The sequence below is a fragment of the Melopsittacus undulatus genome, chromosome 4, assembly GCF_012275295.1.
Source record: "Melopsittacus undulatus isolate bMelUnd1 chromosome 4, bMelUnd1.mat.Z, whole genome shotgun sequence".
Taxonomy (NCBI): domain Eukaryota; kingdom Metazoa; phylum Chordata; class Aves; order Psittaciformes; family Psittaculidae; genus Melopsittacus; species Melopsittacus undulatus.
In genome coordinates, this window is record NC_047530.1 from 86,780,990 (window position 1) to 86,796,362 (window position 15,373).

Consider the following 15,373-nt stretch of genomic DNA (forward strand, 5'->3'; position numbering starts at 1 on the left):
TTTTTTTTTTAAGTATTTCACAATTCTTCATTGCTTCCTGTGGATTTCTAGAGTTGAAATATTTCTGAATTATTTCAGGAAATGTTTACTTTGAAGTTAGCACATGGAATAATAGGTTCTGATATTAGTTTTGGACTGGGTTTTAAGGTTCCTTTGGTTTTTGTTTTTTGGTTCTTTTTTAATCTAGCTAAATTCTGAAAATGGAATTGCTGGAAATTTCATGTGCTTCTGATGCTTAACGGAGTTGTAAGGATATTTTGGAAATTAATTAGGAGCTTATGCATTTACATTTTTTTTTTAATGTTCCTTAGAGAAGAGGAAATGAAGGCAGTCCTGTATTATTTACTGTAGGAGGATCAGCTGGCTGACTATCATGGTTTAAACCCAGCCACTCTGCTTGTTCACTCACTCCCCCCTTCGTCCCCCAACTCCCAGTGAGATGGGGAGGAGATCAAAAGAATGTAGCTCCTATGGGTTGAGACAAGAACAGTTTAATAACTAAGGTATAACACAAATCACTACTGCTACTACCAATAATAATAATAATGATAAAGGAAATAACAAGTGAAGAGAATATGACACCTCACTACCCACCGACCAATAACTCACCCCACCCCACCTACCCGAGCACCGACCGATACTTCCTTCAACCCCCCAGAGCTCCAACCCTTCTGGGTAACTCTCAGTTACATCCTGGGCATGATGTGCTATGGTATGGAATACCTCTTTGGCTAGTTTGGGTCAGCTGTCCTGTCTCTGCTTCCTCCCAGCTTCCCTCCTCCCTGGCAGAGCATGAGCTCAGAAAAGGCCTTGGCCAGACCAAACATTTGAGCAGTAACTAAAAACGTTGGTGCTATCAGCACTGTTCCCAGGCCAAAATTCAAAACACAGTGCTGCACCAGCTACCAAGGAGAAGAAATGTCTGCTACTGCTGAACCCAGGACACTGGCATTGCAGTCTTTTGAAAAGTGGGCAAAACCCCTGTTATCTGAGACCTGTGTACTCATTTTTGTATGTTCATGTTTTTTAGCTTATATGGAGAAAATGCCTTCTCTGCTGACCAAACATTCTTCCATGATTAATGATGACTGAATTCAGAGGGATATGAATTTCAGTTGATATGCCTGCAATGGTAGACAGAATTGATAGATGTAGCTGGTTTAATGAAAGGGTGCAAAATGCAAACTTTTCTGAGAATTAAGAGAAAGAATTCTGCTGTTTTCTTGGAAAAAAAAAATACTTAAGATAAAGTGGACCATTCAAAGGCAACTGGTACATCTGTGTGTTGAAAAAGAAGGGAACTTTTCTGGTATGATGAAGAGGTTCTGTGGAATGTCTCGAGTGCTTATATTGTCCAGGCTACAGTATAAATCTGTGGTACTACAGTGTCTTTCTCGTCTTCAATATCTCAAAGAAAACAAGCATCAGGCTGTGATTGTAGCATACAATTACTTAGGGCAGGGATCCAAGCATAGTAAGAATGGTGGCACTTTACATAATTATTGCCTTGAAAATATAGAATCATAGAATCATAGAATAGTTAGGGTTAGAAAAGACCTTAAGATCGTCTAGTTCCAACTCCCCTGCCATGGCAGGGACACCTCAGACTAAACCATGTCACTCAAGGCTCTGTCCAAACTGTCCTTTAGCACAGCCAGGGATGGAGCATTCACAGCTTCCTCAGGCAATCCATTCCAATGCCTCACCACCCTTACAGTAAAGAACTTCTTCCTTATATACAACCTGAACTTCCCCCGTTTAAGTTTTAACCCATTACCCATTCTCCTGTTGTTACAGTCCCTGATGAAGAGGCATTATCCAGCATCCTTATAGGCCTCCTTCAGGTACTGGAAGGCCGCTATGAGGTCTCCATGCAGCCTTCTCTTCTCCAGGCTGAACAGCCTCATCTTCCTCAGCCTGTCTTCATACAGGAGGTTGCTCCAGTCCCCTGATCATCCTCGTGGCCCTCCTCTGGACTTGTTCCAACAGTTTCATGTCCTTTTTATGTTGAGGACACCAGAACTGCACACAATACTCCAAGTGAGGTCTCACGAGAGCAGAGTAGAGGGGCAGGATCACCTCCTTTGACCTGCTGGTCACACTCCTTTTGATGCAGCCCAGGATACGGTTGGCTTTCTGGGCTGTGAGTGCACACTGCCAGCTCATGTTGATTTTCTCATCAACCAACACCCCCAAGTCCTTCTTCACAGAGCTGCCCTGTGTCTCTTGTCTGCCCAGCTTGTGCCTGGGATTGCTCTGATCCAGGTGTAAGACCTTGCACTTGGCATGGTTAAACTTCATGAGGTTGGCATCAGCCCACCTCACAAGTGTGTCAAGGTCCCTCTGGATGGCATTCCTTCCCTCCAGCGTATCAACCGAACCACACAGCTTGGTGTCATCGGCAAACTTGATGAGAGTGCACTCAATCCCACTGTCCATGTCATCGACAAAGATGTTAAACAAGAACATTCACAGCACCAGTCCCTGAGGGACACCACCCATTACTGGTCTCCAGACAGACATTGAACCGTTGACCACAACTCTTTGTGTGCAGCCATCCAGCCAGTTCTTTATCCACCGAGTGCTCCACCTAACAAATTGATGTCTCTCCAATTTAGAGACAAGGATGTCATGTGGGACAGTGTCGAATGCTTTGCACAAGTCCAGGTAGATGATGTCAGCTGCTCTCCCCCTGTCCATTAGTTCCATAGGCCTATGGTAGAAGGACACCAAATTGATCAGGCAGGTTTTCCCTTTAGTGAAGCCATGCTGGCTGTCACCAAGCACCTTGTTGTTTTTCATGTAGCATGCCTTCCAGGAGAATCTGCTCCCAGATTTTGCCAGGCACAGAGGTGAGACTGACTGGTCTGTAATTCCCCGGATCATCAATTTTCCCGTTCTTGAAAATAGGGGTTATATTTCCCTTTTTCCAGTAATTGGGAACTTCACCTGACTGCCATGATTTTTCAACTATGATGGCCAGTGGCTTTGCAACTTCATTTGCCAGCTCCTTCAGGACCCGCAGATGGATTTCATCAGGTCCCATGGACCTGTGTACATTCAGGTTTTTAAGATGGTCTCGAACCAGATCCTTTTCTGCAGTGGGCCCAAAGTCTTAATTCTCACAGTTCCTGTGTCTGCCTTCCAAGACTTGGGTGGTGTGGTCAGAGAATTTGCCAGTGAAGACTGAGACAAATAAGTCATTAAGAACCTCAGCTTTCTCCAAATCCAGGGTAGCCAGTTCTCCCGATAGCTTCCAGAGGGGGCCCACATTGCCCCTAGTCTGTCTTTTATTTGCAATGTACCCATAGTATCCATTCCTGTTCTCTTTCTTATCCCTAGCCACGTTTAATTCTAATTGGGCCTTAGCTTTCCTAACCTGGTCCCTAGCTTCCCAGGCAACATCCATGTGTCCTTCCCAGGACATCTGTCCTTGCTTACACCTATTATAAGCCTCATTTTTTCCCTCTAAGTTTCCTCAGCAGCTCTTTATCTATCCATGGAGGTCTCGTGCCCCTCCTGCTGCACTTCCTTCTAGTCGGGATGCAACACTCCTGAGCTTGTAGCAGGTAATCTTTGAATATCAACCAGCAGTCTTGGCCCCCCCTGCCCTCTAGGGCTATATCCCATGGATCCTTGCTAAGCAGGTTCCTGAAGAGGCCAAAGTGCTCTCTTGAAGTCCAGGGCAGTGAGCTTGCTGCACGCTCTTCTCAGTGTCCTGAGGATCTCGAATTCGACCATCTCATGATCATTGCAACCAAGACTGCCCTGGAGTGTCACATTTCCAATGAGCCTGTCCCTGTTGGTGAGCACGAGGTCAAGCATGGCACCTCTCCTTGTCAGCTCCTCTGTTACTTGCTGAAGGAAGATGACTTCCACACAATCGAGGAACCTCCTGAATTGCTCATGCCAGGCCATACTGTCTCTGCAACAGATGTCAGGGTGATTGAAGTCCCCCATGAGGGCGAGGGCCTCGGAGTGTGAGGTTTTTCCTACCTGTGCATAGAGCGCTTCGTTCACAGAGTCCTCTTGATCAGGTGGTCTGTAACAGCCCCCCACAGTAGTGTCCCCTGTCGCTGTTCTCCCTTTAAGCCTGACCCACAAACTCTCTGTTAACTGATCACCTGTCCCCAGAGAGAGTTCCATACTCTCCAGCCTATCCCTAACGTAAATAGCAACTCCCCCTCCTCGTCTGCTGGGCCTGTCTTTTCTGAAGAGGCTGTAACCTTCCATTCCTACACTCCAGTCATAGGAGCCATCCCACCATGTTTCCGTGATACCTATTATGCCATATCCCTGTAGACATGCACACATCTCTAATTTCTCTTGTTTGTTCCCCATACTAAGGGCGTTTGTATATCACACATGTAAGAATTATATGTGATCTTGTCAAGACTAAAGCACTCTCTTCTGATGCATTTCTCTGGACAGCCTTAAATTTCTCTGTCTGTACTAAATGATCTAGGTAGATCTGTAGTAGTTATGATCAATAGTGTCCTGGTTTCAACTAGGATAGAGTTAATTTTCTTCCTAGTAACTGGTATAATGCTGTGTTCTAGGTTTAGTCTGAGTATAATGCTGATAACTCACCAATGTAGTTCTCGCTTGGATAAACTGAGTTTTAAAGAAAGACTCTAGTTGTGTAAGCATATTATATATGCACACACTCAAATGCACACCCCCAAATGCACACCCCCTCCCCAGGGTTCCCGCTATAAAGTGATGAGCCTCTTAATTTAGATGGAGCCACCCAGCAGCTACTCTGGTCCTGTTTGAGTGGGCAGTTCAGGATGTATGTGTAAGAACTGGGATTAACAGATAACACACAGAAAACTCATGACTTCTGTGCTTTCAGTCTGAGTTGAACACAGCAAAATGTCCTGATGATGGAAGAAGGTTAGTTAGCACCACCTCCTATTAAGTGATTGTTTCTAGCCCTCAGCTGTAGTGCCAGCTTCACTGATTTCCTACTGCTTCATATGAAGACGTCTCTGATTTGCCGTTTCTTTGTACACTACCTACAGGTTGTCTTTAGGTGACACATCCTGTGCAAGGAAAGGCATCCCCAGTCTTTTCATATCAGAGCTATAATCTGTTCCACAAGCCCTACAAAGTACCACCCTATTTCCTTCTTCACCTCCTTCAAGGCAAAGCTGTTCCTGCAAATTTTTCCCAATGCCTTGTGGAACATGAAAGTAGAATCCGTAGGAGGAAGCAATTTTTATCATAGCAATGTATGTGTAGGACTCTTGGCATTATCCCCACTGCCTGCCTACTGTTAATCAAGCTAATTATTTTAATTGTTTATTTATAGTGCATATATTTGTTGTGGTTGTCCAAATACACAGATTGCTCAGTCTGTTTGAGGATGTTGCAAAGTGTGGTGCTTATATTGCTCCTGTTGCGAAGTGTTAGTGGTCATAGCTGCCTGCAATGTGGTTTTCCCCATTCTAATGAGAGGTAAAGGAAAAATGAGACAATATGTTGCTAAGCCATAGAGGTCTGTTCCATATTTAAAAGGAGGTAGATTTCATTTTATCCCTTTTTGTTGTTGACTTTTCAGGATTTCATGTTGGTTAAAAGTGCAGGTGCACATCAGGGGTTGTTTGCTTTACACTGAATTAATTTCAGAAAACACAGCTTCTTACAGCATGCTGGCATTCCCCCTCTATGGCATGGTGCAGAGCAGAAAGTAACAAAGCAGAGATGTCTGGATGTTTCTCACAGGTGCTTTAAGTCAGAAGGGATTCACTCCCATCCCTTGAGTTCCACTAAGTCTCTGCCTTGAAGTGTATGGCAAAGCTCGCTGTCCTTTACCTGTTACCTGCAGGTAGTGTGTTAGGGAAAAGACCAACCCAAGTACTTCTGGTTTAGAAGAGGAAAAAAAAAAAAAGCATAAGAGGATGTATTTTTCCTAATGGTGTTTTCACTTATGTGTGTCCCTCCTCAGTGTATTACAGTGTTTTCAAACCCTGTCAAACAGCCTCCCAGAAATAGGGTAGGGATATCAAGGATTGCAGAGCCCTGGGAGTGGTGTTAAAGGACTCTGGAGTGAAGACAGTTTTTTCAGCAATCTTCTCAGTCAAAGGGAGGGGTTTTGAAAGGGTCAGTCACATCTGGCAAATCAACAAACGGTTGCAGAGTCCATGGGATTACTTTGAGAAATCTGGTCTACTGGTGGCTGATGGGGTCCATCTGTCAGAGGAAAGGAAAATTATCACTCAGCAGGGTAAGAAACCACAGCTTCATCTAATGCAGCATCCAGTTGAGCAGTGTGGCTGGAGCAGAGCTCTTCTTTCAGTTTTCTTAACACTGATGAAAGGCACAAGATTGATGCCAGTGCTTCCCTTCCCTGGCTACTGTGTGTGTGTGTAGAATTGAGGGCTGAGTCTACTTGTGCCTTCTTAAACTGACAAATCCTAACCTGTTTCTTCAAGACAGTGGTAACAAAGTATTGGTTTCTGTAGTGCTAATGATGTTTCTCTGCCCTGAAGTTTATTTAGTACTGTGATGGGCCATAAACTCAGATCAGTTGAGGTTTTTCTTCATGCAACATTTTCTCTTGGCTTAGAAGGGAAACATTCTTGCTGCTATTCCTTTGATCTAAGCGGGGCCCCTAAGCCATAGCATTGATACCAAAATACCAAACTCTTAGTATGTACAACATTTGGGTTTAAATTGGAGTCATTGGCAACTGTATAAATCTTGAAATGCAAAACAGAGCTAGTGAGCAAAACTGGTGGGCAAATGCATCTGAGTGAGGAGCAGCAGGGGGATGCGCAAATATGGTGAAGTAAATATTAGCCAGGGTTGCTACTTAGTATTTGGCTGTCCTAGGTTCGTTTGCAGTCATGCTTCTAAATTTCTGTTTTCTGAAAACACATACAGATCCCGAACTGTTTCTTGAATGGCCTTGCCTATATGGAAAGACACAATATAGGTCTAGAAAACCTAGATTTTTTAAGTTCTGGTCTCTAAGCACATGAGATTGCTGAGGGGAAGCAGCATAATGGTCTTCAGGTGCTAAAAGGCTGCTGCAGTGCAGAAGGGAATAATCATCTGTTCTAACCAAGATATATAGGTGGGCAGCCACGGGATGGACTGCTTGAGGAGACTGTCAAGTCTCTGTCACTGGAAGGCTTTACAAATAGCTTAAGTGAGTCTGTGAGAAATAGCAAGCATGGGTACAGGTGACCCTGCTCTGGGATGTGTGGACTAAGTGATCTGAGTTCCCTCTAACTCTGTGCAATTCTGTTGCATTCACTTAGGCTTCTCCTTCAGCTGAAATAACTGTGTCTTGTTCTTGCTTTAGGGGTTCTGAAATGTCAATAACACTGCTTAAGAAAAAAAGCAAAACACTGAAGCATGTGGGAAATATCTTTCAGGAATTCAGCTCAGGATTTCTGATACTTGTGGAAAAGGTCATTTGGTAGATGTATCCCTCAGACACTCAAGATGGTGCTGTAGCAGGGAGAAGGGACCATGTAACCTATAGGAAAGTTTTGGTGGCTTTTTTTTTTAGCCTGGGATGTATACGTTACGTTTGGAGTGTTAGGAAGTAGGGAAGAAGGAGCTACACTTTCTAAAAATTTGTCACTCCTCTAATTTGGTTTTTGCTTATAAAAATGCATAATTCATTTTTACAATTGGAGGCTAAAACTCTGTGATTGCAGAATTTATTGCACTCTTTTTTCTTGTCATTTTTTCTTTGCACATTTCATGGTGTCTAGAATGATGGCTCCGCTCAGGCTGTGTATTTTTCTTTTATAAAGAGTAATTTGATTCCCTTTTACTTATCTCTCTATTCTGACAAGATCCTGTGACTTCTTGGAGCTGAGGTGTCTATCCCTCTTCCATATGTGGTCAAAATAAAGGTGAGAAGTTTGTAAGCTGTGAGGAGGATGTGGGGACTGAGGTACAGGAACATCTTCCTCTTAGTAAATCAACCCAACAGTTGTGTGTTGATCCTGTCACAATGTCTATTTCAAATGCTAAAAGATGAAGCACGAATCCTGTTGGATGTAGTCACTGACCTCAACCCTGGCTGAGCATCCCTTTTCAAGAAGTACATCCTCTCTGGGTCACTCAGAGGTGGCACTGTGTGCAGCTGTGACTATGAGTCTGCCATTCAGGCCTCACAGCTCTTTCTAAAACTGACACTGTTCTTTTATGTGCCACAAACTGTTCTTTACAAGGAAAGATTAAATAGGCTAAGACTCTTCAGCCTGGAGAAGAGAGAGCAAGGCAGGGTTGTGCAAAGAGGAGCAGCATGAAGGAGGTGAATAATAAACAAGAATTTGCTGTTCCTTATTCAGACCTTACACAGCAGCAAATGGTTGTTAGATGCTGTAGAGGTCAAATATAAAGGAAAAAGCCAGTAACGTGTACATGCATCCATAAACCACAGATTACTGAAAGCTGACAAAGTTTTCAGTAGGATGCTCTTACACTTATCAGCATTTTTGCAGTGACACTGTCAGAGGGAAGAAATTGCAGGAGAGGCAGCATTGAAGTCTGGATGGAGGTGATAATCTTGGGACTAGGAAGCCCAAATTCCTTATTGTTTCAAAAACATAATTTTCATTGTGGGCAGCTCTTTGTACCTCTTCTGTTCAAAAGCAAAAAATATTTTGTCATAGAATCATAGAATAGTTAGGGTTGGAAAGGACCTTAAGGTCATCTATAGCTGTGCTAATCTCAAAATATATAGGAATCTTTGAATTTTGATGAGTACTAATACCTTATGTGTTTTTCTCTTCCTATGTGGCAGTGGAATTGTGAGGGTGTGGGTCTGTGTGTGTGGGCAAACAATGGAAGATGTAGCTTGGGGGAAATTCAGGCAGCCTCTCATTTAAAAATAAATTAAATGGGTAGGAAAACAAATATGCAGATGCTGAGAATTTGGCCACACTGTTGAGTAGCTCTGGGATTTCCCATTCAGCATTTGGCTGGAATGCCAGATTTTGTGACTAGAAATACTAGCTTCAGTCCTGAAGCTGACTTGTTTGTTTGCTGCGCTTGGCATCTTTTTCAGAGAATAGATGCAGGAATGTGGGCTCAAGAGATATTGAAGCTCAAGAGTTGCCATGGATATTAGGAAAATGTGCCAGAAAATCATTAAATCTCAGTCCAGAAACACTGTGGATTCCCAGCCCTTCATCATACAGCACAGATGCTCCTCTTGGGCTGAGAAAGGCTGGCTGCTCTTACAGCAGATGGACCCCTTGGAATACAGCAGCAAGGGCTGAGGTGTTACCTGCAGTTTGAAGGCATGGGTTTATTAATCTCACCCACTTCTTACATGCAGTGGGGCAAACTGCTTTGCAGCATTAGTCACAGATAAGAAAACTCAATTTCCAGGAGTTCTGTAACTCTGTGTGCTCACAAAGAGGTAAGATCTGGTTTGGTTCCCTCTACTAACTCCTCTAAATTCTGTAAAGGGAAGTGCTTAAGAAGGCATTGCAGCTGGGATAACATGTGACAAATAGCTGTCCTAAGAGGAAAAATGGCCTAATTTTCCTCTGACTTAACACCTCTCACAGAAGTAGTGTTCTTCACCCCTTAAGATGGTGCTAAACACATGGTTGTTTCCACCAGGTTTTTGAGGCACATCCTTAGATGTGGCACATCCTCTGGAGGCACATCCTTAGATGTGGCACATCCTCTGGAGACACATCCTTGGCAATGATGTTGGTTGCATTAATGACTTCGAACTCTCATCACAAAGGACGTGTTATTTAAGTTGGCTAGTGACAGAGAAAGACCTGTTAAGGAATCTGACATTTCATACGGTTCTGCTATTTCTGCACTGGCTCAAACTGTTGACATTTTGGTAATGAAGTTTACCTGGAGAGAGGTAGGGTCAAGGCAGATGGAGAAGAACTGTTTGTACAGGCATTGTTATATTGTCGTAAGTTCTATATATGATTTGTGCTTCAGTATATAAGTAGTCTTGGGTTTAACAAGGCCATTTGTGTGTTGGACCTGTCATTATTCATAAATGAATTATGATGGCAGTTAGAGGCTGCTTTCCTTTAGACTCAGCTTCACATGAATGCATAAACTGCATGCATTGCTCTCCCGGTCTACAACTGCTAAGGTACTTTAATCTGATTGTTGAAGTTCGTGTTGATTTTGCTCTGCTGAAGCTTTGACTGGGTTGTCCTATTTTTACTTGTCTGGCACCCTGCCCTCACTACAGCAAATACTGGCAGTATTTGTCAAGGACAACACTAGGAACTTCAGTTTCCTTAAGTGACCTGGGGGGAGGAGGGAAGGAAAAATAAAAATTTCATGTTTAATCCACTTTGGCAGATGGATGGATGGCACATCTTGCAGGACATCCTGAGAATTCCAGAGGTCTGCAATAAGGAATGCAAACCTGACCTCAGATACTTTCTTATGAATCCTATCAGTGTTTCATCTCTGTAGCATCAGCAGGCAGACACAAGCACATACTGATACCACTGTCCTTATTAAACAAAGATTCATCTGCATATTCCAATTCTCCTAGCAAATAGAAATGGAGAAAGCAGCATGTGGTATACATAATAATCACTGCTATGGGATTGGCATTAGCAGTTTACCTCATTAGGGAGAAGCATACTGAGTTGATTCATGAGTTTGCTTCCCTGTATGCACTACTGGAGTTATGGAGCACAAATAGCATCCTAAGTCCCTATCCTTTTATCCCTACCCATGTTTTATCTATGAAAATTCTTCATAACAGTTTCTAAATAAATTAACTTAAAGTGTTCCTTTTTCTTGCTAAATGGAGCTGGCCTTTCAAATCTTGTTTTATGTCTATTTGCTTTGTAGATTTCATTAGATTTTTCTATAACTTTTTACTTGCAAAAATTAGTATTTTTTTTTTACCTTTTCTTCCTTTTATTTCAGTACTGAACTTAACATTGCTTCATGTGTTGTACTGTCAAAATGGGCCTTCGGGAAATTAATTACTATTGTAGGTGAAGGGTGTTAGGATAAATGAAAGCATAGTCTCTGTACATTTCCCAAATCTCTAAGATTTAACATATTCCTTGCAGCAGAAGCCAAAGTTTATATTATTCCCCCACCTCCTCCCCAGATGTGGTCATGCAAATGAGAAAATACCCTGGCTAATTATGCCCAGTGAGTTTTCTTTTTTTTTTTTTACAGTCTTAGGCTGGGTTTAAAAATACTGAATTCACCCCCACATAAATACCTGCAATGCATTACAGAAAGAATGAAAAAAAAAAAAAAACCAAAATCACCAAACCACCACCCACAATTTAGCATCCATTCTTTTTGTTCTCTCTAGTATTCATAATTTTAGTATTTAGGGTCTTCTCAGCAGAAATGACAGTTATTTTATAGTCCAGATTATTTTCTCTTTACAGGAACTCATCTGATGTTTTCCTTTTTGGTTTTATAGCAACAAATCTGATGGTTTTAGATCACACCACTTGAATTCAGATGGTGATCAAAGCTGGGACAACTTGAAGACATAAGAGGAGATGTCATCTGTCCTATTTTAAAACATTTCTGATCTTGGGTAAATCCCAAAGTAGATTATTGCCCACCTGTATCTCAATCATTAGCCAAGCAAAGCATTTAAACTGCACACTTCAGATGCTGGAGTACCTGGATCTTTTTCTAGATATTTTTCATTAACTGCCACATACAGGAGAGGCTGTCCTGTCTAATTATAATGATCTGCTAGTCCAGGTTAGAGTTCTTTTGATTTTTTGTGTCACCTTAAAAGGTTCACTTCAGTTCTGTGAGTGACTCTTTTCCCACTCACCTTTTGTCTCTTGCCTGTTGTCAAATGTAGGCTTTGGTAGACGTGTTTACAAATAGTACAAGGAATACTGAAACATCATTTTCTATTTTAATTAAGGAAATTGTGGACAGGTTTTCAAAATTTTCCTTTTCTCATGCTTGTGTTGGTACTTTGTAAAACACTGGCAATTTGCTATGTGTTTTAACAGCAAAAATTACAATATTGATAGAAATGCCTCTTTCATCACAATGTCCTTACAGAATGTATCTTTTTCCTGTTTCTTTATGCTAAAAACAAAACAAAGCACTGGAAATCATGATATGGAAATGGAATGGGGAAAATATCTTAAACCTTATTTATGTTGCATGGCATGAAAGGAAAAGGTGAAAAAGGTATCTTAATGGCTTACTGCCTTGTAAAGATAAATAGACTGTGGAAAAAAAATAGTATTGGAAATAGAATACGTGGTGTTCTGTAAGAGTTGTAGAACTGCTTGGGTTCTTCCCAAAATTATGCACCTATGTAACAAATTAGACATGCTAACTAATATAATTAAACCATTGCAGATAGCTCGTTTTGGAGTACGAGTCTTGGAAACCCCCTCAGTACCACTCAAGTTTCAGGGTGGAGGATTAGGATGCAGAAAAACTGGGCAAAATTTAAAAAATTCAAAACCAGACCACCCAAAACCTGGGTGTTGGAATTAAAATCCCTGCAGTTCTCAAGAACATCCCCCAGTCTTCCTGTATCTATTTTAATGCAGGAAATGACAGAGCTCTTCTCTCTGATAGCTTAAGGGCCAACTAACAAGTGTAATAAAAACAATTAGAATTCTCTGCTGTTGAATTGGTATACGATCTTTGCACTGTCAGATGAGCTTGGTCTGTGGTAGTTCTAAAACAAGGATACGTTTGTACAGAACAAATTCTATGTAAAAATAGGCAGCTACAGTGGAAGATGCTAGCACGGAAGAGTGGGGTTGTTTTCTGCTCTTTATGTTTCTTTCATGTTAAAAAAAGGGAATTCTCAGATTATTTGGAGATTGCCAGGAACTGATTTTGCCCACCCTGCATTATTTTTAAGGCTTTTTGTTTTCTCTGAGTTTGTTTCATACATGCAAGATGAGCTGCAAAAAAACAATTCAACGCCCACGAAGGGTGCACTTGGTCTGTAGAAATGCTGTGTTTCAGAACAAAATACAGCTTCTTCAGATTCATCTGCCACACTCACATCACCACACCTGATTTGGAGACAGATTGTGCTTTAATTCAGACTTTTTCTTTTCCAGATAAGTTTGTTAGTTGTATTTGTTTTCAATTAAAACAAGAAGTTGGTGCTGAATTTAAATCTCATTTACCTGATGCCACTGCAGAGAGCGCTGATCTGGTCGTTTGAAGTGTGTTTAGTAAATGCTGTAAGGGCTTTGAGCACGATTAATTCCTTGCTATAACTGCAACGATTTGTACATGAGGAAGAATGATGGAGTGTGTCTTTGATAAAGAGTGGAGGGACTTCCCACTAGTGATGGAGAGGGGATTTTGCCCTGAATGAATGTGGAGAAAGAAGGTGGCTTTGACTTTGATAGGGGGCTACTTAAGTGACTCAGCTTTTAGAATCCAACTTGAATATGGAATTCAGTTTCTGGGGGGACCTCAATAGAGTTCACCCCCATTGGCAAGGGGATTGGAACTAGATGATCTTAAGGTCCTTTCCAATCCTAACTATTCTGTGATTCTGTTGCTATTCCTTTAGAGTCAAAATATATGGGAGGTTCAACTCCATACATTTTGCAACCACCATGGTAAATTAAAGGCAAACTACAGGGATATATGTGGGATATAATACCCTGTCATTGTTTGTTTTGGTTTTGCAGATGGCTTTTCTGCTTTTGCTTTGTAAAATGATGGATTCTAAATGAAACAGCTGTCTGTACAGGATGGTTTATTTGTTTCCTATTTTTCATTTTCACATTTATTTATATAAAATCTTTTTTGCTGATGCCAAGACAAACTGTCAGCATATTTGCCTCTATTAAAAATGTAGGTGTTCTAAGAACAAAGCAATCAAACCTTAAAAAAAATAGCCTTTTTTCTAACTCATAGCTAGCATCCTCTTTTACCTTCACTTTGCCAATCCCAGCACAACCTTCTCCCACAGTTCTGTTCCAGCCGCCTGCATGAGGGCAATTGGCACCAATGTTTAGATCTTCTAAATGCTGGTCTCACAGTGGTAAGAAAGTGCAATCTGAGAACCAAGGTGGCCAACAATGGAAATAATAATATGTTTTAGAAGTTCAGTCATCAAGTTTTGGAAATATCAGAAAGAAGAAAACCTGGAATATGTGACAAATTATTAGAATTACAAAAATGCCTTTTTTTGTTTTCTTTAGATTTCTTTTAAATCTGTTTAATGTGATAAAGTAAATTATTTCCAGCATGGAAAGGAAAAATCGTGTTTATTCACATTGCTTTTGTTCTGTTTGTATTTGATGACTTCTCATAACATAATAGATTTAGGGAAAAAATATGGATGGCTTTAAAAAAAAACAAAACTTAAAGTATGCCACAACACCTTTTAAAAAGTTGTGAGAGTTTTCTAAAGTTGCAAAGGAGAATTTGTGAAGTGTATTGATGAGGAGAGAATGTGTTCTGAGGAATACCAAAGATCTGAAGAGTGTTAACATTGCTCACTCTTTCTCCCTCCCTCTTGTTCTGGAAGTTCTCTTTTCTTTTCTTTTTTTTTTCTCTACAGTTAAGGAGATCTAGCTCACTATTTTGCCACAAACATGCAAGGCAAAATAAAAGTTGGATATGCTTCTGTGGTACTTTCTTTTCTAAAGCTCTCTGATCTTAATTTTTCCCCCCCTTGGTAAATTCCTGAAGTTGTTACACATTTTCAGTGTAGTAACTTTGGTGGATTTCTCTTCTAAACATTTGCTTGGTCTCCCCTTGAATCCATTTCTTGTATCCAAAATAATCTTTGGCAAGGAATTTCACAGGTTTACAGTTCAGCAGAGCAGGGCCAAAATCCACGCTGTTGCAAGAGGCCTCAATCTATTGAATTTAGAGCAAAGACATTTTATTGAAGTAAAGTGTAGGCTGTAACACTATGAGTTTCATCATACATATATGAAGTCATTGCTGTAAATGTTATATTTTGTTAATTATACATGAAATAGCTGCAGCCCATAAGCAGGAAAACATGATGAAATAAAATAAATTTGAGATAAGTTCAGACAAAAACTTTCTTGATCAAAAAATGTATAAATGTTTTGTGTTTTCTTGTTATGGCATTGTTGAGTTTTAGGGACTTAGTGATTGTCTCAGAATTATGTATATTGACAGTCTTAATATAGAGGAGGTGCATGTTATTCTCTGAATAGCTGAGTTTGGGATTTTTTTCTCCTCTTTATATAGGAAGACTAAGGAGTGGTGCAGGTAGAACGTGTTGTGCTGACTATAGCCATATCTGAGAGGTACTTATTGAAAGTACCAGGTTTATTTCCAGTCAAGTGTAACATCAAATGTGCAGAACTCCTTCAGCCTTCCCACTCAAGTAATTTTGCCATTGTTATTTCTTCATCATTCCTATCAGAAGGCCAAATTTTGCACT

At 41.0% G+C, this 15,373-nt stretch overlaps 1 protein-coding gene across 1 annotated transcript in view; it reads left to right on the forward strand.

Moving 5' to 3' along the window:
- Positions 1-15,373, forward strand: part of CNTNAP5 (contactin associated protein family member 5) — a 295,407-nt gene that overhangs the window by 163,287 nt on the left and 116,747 nt on the right. The gene's annotated exons all lie outside the window — the stretch shown is intronic.